This window comes from Oncorhynchus gorbuscha, linkage group LG21, assembly GCF_021184085.1.
Source record: "Oncorhynchus gorbuscha isolate QuinsamMale2020 ecotype Even-year linkage group LG21, OgorEven_v1.0, whole genome shotgun sequence".
Lineage (NCBI taxonomy): Eukaryota > Metazoa > Chordata > Actinopteri > Salmoniformes > Salmonidae > Oncorhynchus > Oncorhynchus gorbuscha.
The window spans coordinates 4606843-4616842 of record NC_060193.1 but is presented as its reverse complement, the minus strand read 5'-3'; the positions used below and the strand labels follow the sequence as shown (position 1 = coordinate 4616842).

General features: G+C 44.1%; 1 long non-coding RNA gene across 1 annotated transcript in view; it reads right to left on the bottom strand.

Moving 5' to 3' along the window:
• Positions 1–5654: 5654 nt before the first annotated feature.
• LOC124007814 overlaps positions 5655–10000 on the bottom strand; it is a 7559-nt gene continuing 3213 nt past the window's right edge. The window contains exon 3 of the long non-coding RNA XR_006834014.1: positions 5655–5870. This is a non-coding gene — a long non-coding RNA (uncharacterized LOC124007814). The remainder of the gene's footprint in view (positions 5871–10000) is intronic.

The window sequence follows — 10000 nt, the reverse complement described above, 5'->3', positions numbered from 1 at the left end:
TGTTTTGTTGACGTTGAGTGTGAGGTTATTTTCCTGACATCACACTCCGAGGGCCCTCAACTCCTCCCTGTAGGCTGTCTCGTCGTTGTTGGTAATCAAGCCTACCACTGTAGTGTTGTCTGCAAACTTGATGATTGAGTTGGAGGCGTGCATGGCCATGCAGTCGTCGGTGAACAGGGAGTACAGGAGAGGGCTCCAAACGCACCCTTGTGGGGCCCCAGTGTTGAGGATCAGCGGGGTGGAGATGTTGTTACCTACCCTCACCACCTGGGGGCGGCCCGTCAGGAAGTCCAGTACCCAGTTGCACAGGGCGGGGTTGAGACCCTTGATGATGAGTTTGGAGGGTACTATGGTGTTAAATGCTGAGCTGTAATTGATGAACAGCATTCTCACATAGGTATTCCTCTTGTCCAGATGGGTTAGGGCAGTGTGCAGTGTGGTTGAGATTGCATCGTCTGTGGACCTATTGGGGCGGTAAGTAAATTGGAGTGGGTCTAGGGTGTCAGGTAAGGTGGAGGTGATATGATCCTTGACTAGTCTCTCAAAGCACTTCATGATGACGGAAGTGAGTGCTAAGGGGTGGTTGTCGTTTAGCTCAGTTATCTTAGCTTTCTTGGGAACAGGAACAATGGTGGTCCTCTTGAAGCATGTGGGAACAGCAGACTGGGATAAGGATTGATTGAATATGTCCGTAAACACTCCAGCTAGCTGGTCTGCGCATGCTCTGAGGACGCGGCTGGGGATGCCGTCTGGGCCTGCAGCCCTGCGAGGGTTAACACATTTAAATGTTTTACTCATGTCGGCTACAGTGAAGGAGAGTCCGCAGGTTTTGGTTGCGGGCCGTGTCAGTGCCACTGTATTGTCCTCAAAGCGAGCAAAGAAGTTGTTTAGTCTGTCTGGGAGCAAGAGATCCTGAATGGGCTGGTTTTCTTGTTGTAATCCGTGATTGACTGTAGACCCTGACAACATACCTCTAGTGTCTCTAGAGCCGTTGAATTGCGACTCTACTTTGTCTCTATACTGACGCTTAGCTTGTTTGATTGCCTTGCGGAGGGAATAGCTACACTGTTTGTATTCGGTCATGTTTCCGGTCACCTTGCCCTGGTTAAAAGCAGTCATTTGCGCTTTCAGTTTTGCGCGACTGCTGCCATCAATCCACGGTTTCTGGGAATGTTTTAATAGACGCTGTGGGTACAACATCGCTGATGCACTTTCTCAGGAACTCGCTCACTGAATCAGCGTATTCGTCAATGTTGTTGTTTGACGCAGTGCGGAACATATCCCAATCCACATGATCGAAGCAATCTTGAAGCGTGGAATCAGATTGGTCATGGTCAGCTTTTCCAAAAGGAGGGTGGGGACCTTAAAGGTAGAATAACAATGATCCAGGGTTTTACCAGCCCTGTTAGCACAATCAATATTTAGGGAGTCTTGTTTTGTTTTGTTTTCAGATTAGCCTTGTTAAAATCCCCAGCTCCAATGAATGCAGCCTCAGGATATGTGGATTCCAGTTTGCATAGAGTCAAATAAAGTTCGTTCAGGGCCATCGATGTGTCTGCTTGGGGGGGATATATACGGCTGTGATTATAATCAAAGAGAATTCCCTTGGTAGATAATGCGGTCGACATTTGATATTGAGGAATTCTAAGTCAGGTGAACAGAAGGACTTGAGTTCCTGTACGTTGTTATGATCACACCACGTATCGTTAACCATAAGGCACACCCCCGCCCTTCTTCTTACCAGAAAGATGCTTGTTTCTGTCGGCGCGATGCGTGGAGAAACCAGCTGGCTGCACCGACTCCGATAGCGTCTCTCCAGTGAGCCATGTTTCCGTAAAGCAAAGAGCGTTACAGTCTCTGATGTCCCTCTGGAATGCTACCCTTGCTCGGATTTCATCAACCTGGACATTGGCGAGTAGTATGCTAGGGAGCGGTGCGCAATGTGCCCATCTACAGAGTCTGACCAGCAAGCTTCGTTTGCCCTTTTTATGCTGCGACGTTGTTTTGGTTCACCGGCTGGGATCCGATCCATTGTCCCTGGGTGGCAAAACACAGGATCCGCTTCGGGAAAAAAAATATTTAAAAAATACTGCATAGTTTCCTAGGAACGCGAAGCGAGGTGGTCATCTCTGTCGGCCTCTCTCTTTCTGTCCTCCCTCTCTCTCTTCATCCTCCCTCTCTGTCCTCCCTCTCTCTCTGTCCTCCCGCTCTGTCCTCCCTCTCTCTCTTTCTGTCCGTCCTCTCTCTCTGTCCTCTCCCTCCCTCTCTCTCTCCGTCCTCCCTCTCTCTCCGTCCTCTCCCTCTCTCTCTCTCTCTCTGTCCTCTCTCTCCGTCCTCTCCCTCCCTCTCTCTCTACCTCTCTCCATCCTCTCCCTCCCTCTTTCTCTGTCCTCTCTCTCTCTCTGTCCTTTCAGGGGAAATGACATCATCCTGGATGGAAGGATGAAGTGATAGAGATGAAGGGATGGAGAGAGAGAGGAGAGATGGAAACAGTCATTAGAGATCAAGGGGAAAAGGGTTCACCTCATTAACCTATAATACAGAGTAAATAGACACACTAAATGGAACCACCCTGTGTGTGTGTGTGTGTGTGTGTGTGTGTGTGTGTGTGTGTGTGTGTGTGTGTGTGTGTGTGTGTGTGTGTGTGTGTGTGTGTGTGTGTGTGTGTGTGTGTGTGTGTGTGTGTGTGTGGTTGTGTGTGTGTGTGTGTATGGTTGTGTGTGTGTGTGTGTGTGTGTGTGTGTGTGTGTGTGTGTGTGTGTGTGTGTGTGTGTGTGTGTGTGTGTGTGTGTGTGTGTGTGTGTGTGTGTGTGTGTGTGTGTGTGTGTGTGTGTTGTGTGTGTGTGTGTGTGTGTGTGTGTGTGTGTGTGTGTGTGTGTGTGTGTGTGTGTGTGTGTGTGTGTGTGTGTGTGTGTGTGTGTGTGTGTGTGTGTGTGTGTGTGTGTGTGTGTGTCGACTCATTTCACGTAACTGCAGAAAATATGTACAAACAAAAACGCAGACAAAGTCAGGTCTCATATTATAACTTTTATTATACTGAACAAAGATAGAAACAGAACATGTAGAGTGTCGGTCTCATGTTTCATGAGCTAAAATAAAGACACAGAAACCTAATTTCTAAGAAACGTTGTACACACACGTGTTCATATCCATCCTTTACAGAGGATGTCCCATGGTGAGGTTATGGGCAGGAATAAGCTACGGACAACGAACACAATTACATTTTATCGATGGTAATTTGAATGCCACACAAAAAAATAAAAAAATATAAATATGGTAATGAGATCCTGAGGCCCATTGTCATCATCCTCACCAACATCACCTCATGTTTCAGCACGGAAAATGTCCCAGTTCTTCCATGGCCTGATCATGGCCTCATCACCATGGCGACTCACCAGATCCTCATCTTAAACATTAAAACATGTCACCCGTTGAGCATGTTCGGGATGCTCTGGATCGACGTCTGAACGACAGCGTGTGCCAGTTCCCGCCAATATCCAGCAACTTCACACAGCCATGGAAGAAGAGTTGGGACAACAGTCCACAGGCCACCATCAAACAGCCTGATCAACTCTATGTGAAGGAGATGTGTAGATGTGTAGTTTTCTGATCCACACCAGATACTGACTGGTTTTATGATCCACACCAGATACTGACTGGTGTTCTGATCCACACCAGATACTGACTGGTTCTCTGATCCACACCAGATACTGACTGGTGTTCTGATCCACACCAGATACTGACTGGTGTTCTGATCCACATCAGATACTGACTGGTGTTCTGATCCACACCAGATACTGACTGGGTTTCTGATCACACCAGATACTGACTGGTGTTCTGATCCACACCAGATACTGACTGGGTTTCTGATCACACCAGATACTGACTGGTTTTCTGATCCACACCAGATACTGACTGGTGTTCTGATCCACACCAGATACTGACTGGTGTTCTGATCCACACCAGATACTGACTGGTGTTCTGATCCACACCAGATACTGACTGGTGTTCTGATCCACACCAGATACTGACTGGTGTTCTGATCCACACCAGATACTGACTGGTTTTCTGATCCACACCAGATACTGACTGGTGTTCTGATCCACACCAGATACTGACTGGTGTTCTGATCCACACCAGATACTGACTGGTGTTCTGATCCACACCAGATACTGACTGGTGTTCTGATCCACACCAGATACTGACTGGTGTTCTGATCCACACCAGATACTGACTGGTGTTCTGATCCACACCAGATACTGACTGGTGTTCTGATCCACACCCCTACCTTTTTTATTTCTGTAGGTATCTGTTTCCAGTCATGTGAAATCCATAAATCAGGTCCTAATTAATTTATTTGAATTGACTGATTTCCTTATATGAACTGTAACTCAGTAAACTCTTTGAAATTGTTGCATGTTGTGTTCATATTTTTTGTTCAGTGTATAAAACTGTATATTTGTTTCAACTCCAACCATATAAACCAGGGTCCTATATAAGTAGTAATTTTGGGACACACTCAGTACTATACTACTCAGTACTAGCTATCTAGATCTTTCTGCATATTCCTCACTTAACTCTGTGATTAAACAATAGCTAAACACGTAGCGCCCTCACTCTGTTAGGCCCAGAGAGAGAGAGAGAGAAACAGAGGGAGGAGAGAGAAGACAGAGAGAGAGAGGAGAGAGAGAGGAGAGAGAAGACAGAGAGAGAGAAACAGAGGGAGGAGAGAGAAGACGGAGCGAGAGAGAGAGAGAGAGAGGAGAGAGAAGACAGAGAGAGAGAGAAACAGAGGGAGGAGAGAGAAGACAGAGAGGAGAGAGACGACAGAGAGAAGACAGAGAGAGAGAGAGAGAGAGAAGACAGAGAGAGAGAGGAGAGAGAGAGAGAGAGAGAGAGAGAGAGAGAGAGAGAGAGAGAGAGAGAGAGAGAGAGAGAGAGAGAGAGAGAGAGAGAGAGAGAGAAGACAGAGAGAGAGAGAAACAGAGAGAAGAAGACAGAGAGAGAGAGAGAGAGAGAGAGAGAGAGAGAGAGAGAGAGAGAGAGAGAGAGACAGAGAGAGAAACAGAGGGAGAGAGAAGACAGAGAGAGATAGAAACAGAGGGAGGAGAGAGAAGACAGAGAGAGAGAGAGGAGAGAGAAGACAGAGAGAGAGAGAGAGAGAGACAGAGAGAGAGAGAGAGAGAGAGAGAGAGAGAGAGAGAGAGAGAGAGAGAGAGAGAGAGAGAGAGAGAGAGAGAGAGAGAGAGAGAGAGAGAGAGAGAGAGAGAGAGAGAGAGAGAGAGAGAGAGAGAGAGAGGGAGGAGAGAGAAGACAGAGAGAGAGAGAGAAACAGAGGGAGGAGAGAGAAGAAAGAGACAGAGAAAGAGAGAGACAAAGAGAGACAGAGAGAGAGTGAGAGACAGAGAGAGACAAAGAGAGAGAGAGATGACATAAGAACATAAGACAGAACATTCTGACAGTCTCTCTGACCATGAATATCTCCTCTCCTTCTTTTAAACGTCCCTCCATCTTTTAAACGTCCCTCTCCTCTCCTCTCCTCTCCTCTCCATCTTTTAAACGTCTCTCGTCTCCTCTCCTCTCCTCTCCTCCATCTTTTAAACACCTCTCCTCTCCTCTCCTCTCCATCTTTTAAACGTCCCTCCTCTCCTCTCCTCTCCATCTTTTAAACGTCCCTCCTCTCCTCTCCATCTTTTAAACGTCCCTCCTCTCCTCTCCATCTTTTAAACGTCCCTCCTCTCCTCTCAGTCAATCCAAACAGGATAGTTGTTCTCTTTCCAGGCTGTCGTGGCAACAGGCCGGGTGTTCAGTGATGAGCTCACAGCGATGTAATTAGAACGGCAGCCGGGTCTTCAGGAACGAACAGGATTCTGGGACAAGGGACAGAAGGGGGAGGAGGAACAGAATGCATATGACAGAGATTTTAGAGAACGATATGAGGTGGAGAGAGGAAGAGGAGGAGGAGGAGGAGGAGGAGGAGGAGGAGGAGGAGGAGGAGGAGGAGGAGGAGGAGGAGGAACAGAATGCATATGACAGAGATTTTAGAGAACGATATGAGGTGGAGAGAGGAAGAGGAGGAGGAGGAGGAGGAGGAGGAGGAGGAGGAGGAGGAACAGAATGCATATGACAGAGATTTTAGAGAACGATATGAGGTGGAGAGAGGAAGAGGGAGGAGGAGGAGGAGGAGGAGGAGGAGGAGCAACAGAATGCATATGCCAGAGATTTTAGAGAACGATATGGAGTGGAGAGTGGAGAGAGGAAGAGGAGGAGGAGGAGGAGGGGGAGGGGGAGGAGGAGGAGGGGGAGGAGGAGGAGGAGGAGCAACAGAATGCATATGCCAGAGATTTTAGAGAACGATATGGAGTGGAGAGAGGAAGAGGAGGAGGAGGAGGAGGGGAGGAGGACAAATAGGGGTTAACAGAAGGTTGAAAAGAGAAGTAATGAGTAGAGCAGAACATATTAAAGACTCTTCAGAGTCATGGATTGTATTTATTTATATATGACAAAATGAGTGGGTATCTGTACAGTTTACAGTATTCCTCTCCTCTACCAAACCTATGGGTATCTATACAGTTTACAGTATTCCTCTACCAAACCTATGGGTATCTATACAGTTTACAGTATTCCTCTACCAAACCTATGGGTATCTATACAGTTTACAGTATTCCTCTACCAAACCTATGGGTATCTGTACAGTTTACAGTATTCCTCTACCAAACCTATGGGTATCTGTACAGTTTACAGTATTCCTCTACCAAACCTATGGGTATCTGTACAGTTTACAGTATTCCTCTACCAAACCTATGGGTATCTGTACAGTTTACAGTATTCCTCTACCAAACCTATGGGTATCTGTACAGTTTACAGTATTCCTCTACCAAACCTATGGGTATCTGTACAGTTTACAGTATTCCTCTACCAAACCTATGGGTATCTGTACAGTTTACAGTATTCCTCTACCAAACCTATGGGTATCTGTACAGTTTACAGTATTCCTCTACCAAACCTATGGGTATCTGTACAGTTTACAGTATTCCTCTACCAAACCTATGGGTATCTGTACAGTTTACAGTATTCCTCTACCAAACCTATGGGTATCTGTACAGTTTACAGTATTCCTCTACCAAACCTATGGGTATCTGTACAGTTTACAGTATTCCTCTACTAAACATATGGGTATCTGTACAGTTTACACTATTCCTCTACCAAATATATGGGTATCTGTACAGTTTACACTATTCCTCTACCAAACCTATGGGTATCTATACAGTTTACAGTATTCCTCTACCAAACCTATGGGTATCTGTACAGTTTACAGTATTCCTCTACCAAACCTATGGGTATCTGTACAGTTTACAGTATTCCTCTACCAAACCTATGGGTATCTGTACAGTTTACAGTATTCCTCTCCTCTACCAAACCTATGGGTATCTATACAGTTTACAGTATTCCTCTACCAAACCTATGAGTATCTGTACAGTTTACAGTATTCCTCTACTAAACCTATGGGTATCTATACAGTTTACAGTATTCCTCTACTAAACATATGGGTATCTATACAGTTTACAGTATTCCTCTACCAAACCTATGGGTATCTATACAGTTTACAGTATTCCTCTACTAAACCTATGGGTATCTATACAGTTTACAGTATTCCTCTACTAAACCTATGGGTATCTATACAGTTTACAGTATTCCTCTACCAAACCTATGGGTATCTGTACAGTTTACAGTATTCCTCTCCTCTACCAAACCTATGGGTATCTGTACAGTTTACAGTATTCCTCTCCTCTACCAAACCTATGGGTATCTGTACAGTTTACAGTATTCCTCTACTAAACATATGGGTATCTGTACAGTTTACAGTATTCCTCTACCAAACCTATGGGTATCTATACAGTTTACAGTATTCCTCTACCAAACCTATGGGTATCTATACAGTTTACAGTATTCCTCTACTAAACCTATGGGTATCTGTACAGTTTACAGTATTCCTCTATCAAACCTATGGGTATCTGTACAGTTTACAGTATTCCTCTGCTCTACTAAACCTATGGGTATCTATACAGTTTACAGTATTCCTCTACTAAACATATGGGTATCTATACAGTTTACAGTATTCCTCTACTAAACCTATGGGTATCTATACAGTTTACAGTATTCCTCTCCCCTACCAAACCTATGGGTATCTGTACAGTTTACAGTATTCCTCTACCAAACCTATGGGTATCTATACAGTTTACAGTATTCCTCTCCCCTACCAAACCTATGGGTATCTATACAGTTTACAGTATTCCTCTACCAAACCTATGGGCATCTGTACAGTTTACAGTATTCCTCTACCAAACCTATGGGTATCTGTACAGTTTACATTATTCCTCTACCAAACCTATGGGTATCTATACAGTTTACAGTATTCCTCTCCTCTACCACACCTATGGGTATCTGTACAGTTTACAGTATTCCTCTCCTCTACCAAAGCTATGGGTATCTATACAGTTTACAGTATTCCTCTCCTCTACTAAACCTATGGGTATCTGTACAGTTTACAGTATTCCTCTCCTCTACCAAACCTATGGGTATCTATACAGTTTACAGTATTCCTCTACCAAACCTATGGGTATCTATACAGTTTACAGTATTCCTCTACCAAACCTATGGGTATCTGTACAGTTTACAGTATTCCTCTACCAAACCTATGGGTATCTATACAGTTTACAGTATTCCTCTCCTCTACTAAACATATGGGTATCTGTACAGTTTACAGTATTCCTCTCCTCTACCAAAGCTATGGGTATCTTTACAGTTTACAGTATTCCTCTCCTCTACTAAACCTATGGGTATCTATACAGTTTACAGTATTCCTCTCCTCTACTAAACATATGGGTATCTATACAGTTTACAGTATTCCTCTCCTCTACCAAACCTATGGGTATCTGTACAGTTTACAGTATTCCTCGACCAAACCTATGGGTATCTGTACAGTTTACAGTATTCCTCTACCAAACCTATGGGTATCTATACAGTTTACAGTATTCCTCTCCTCTACCAAACCTATGGGTATCTATACAGTTTACAGTATTCCTCTACTAAACCTATGGGTATCTGTACAGTTTACAGTATTCCTCTACCAAACCTATGGGTATCTATACAGTTTACAGTATTCCTCTACTAAACCTATGGGTATCTATACAGTTTACAGTATTCCTCTACCAAACCTATGGGTATCTATACAGTTTACAGTATTCCTCTACTAAACCTATGGGTATCTGTACAGTTTACAGTATTCCTCTACTAAAACTATGGGTATCTATACAGTTTACAGTATTCCTCTACCAAACCTATGGGTATCTATACAGTTTACAGTATTCCTCTACTAAACCTATGGGTATCTATACAGTTTACAGTATTCCTCTACTAAACCTATGGGTATCTATACAGTTTACAGTATTCCTCTCCTCTACCAAACCTATGGGTATCTATACAGTTTACAGTATTCCTCTCCTCTACCAAACCTATGGGTATCTATACAGTTTACAGTATTCCTCTCCTCTACCAAACCTATGGGTATCTGTACAGTTTACAGTATTCCTCTACCAAACCTATGGGTATCTATACAGTTTACAATATTCCTCTACTAAACCTATGGGTATCTATACAGTTTACAGTATTCCTCTCCTCTACCAAACCTATGGGTATCTGTACAGTTTACAGTATTCCTCTACCAAACCTATGGGTATCTATACAGTTTACAGTATTCCTCTACCAAACCTATGGGTATCTATACAGTTTACAGTATTCCTCTACTAAACCTATGGGTATCTGTACAGTTTACAGTATTCCTCTGCTCTACTAAACCTATGGGTATCTATACAGTTTACAGTATTCCTCTACTAAACATATGGGTATCTATACAGTTTACAGTATTCCTCTACTAAACCTATGGGTATCTATACAGTTTACAGTATTCCTCTCCCCTACCAAACCTATGGGTATCTGT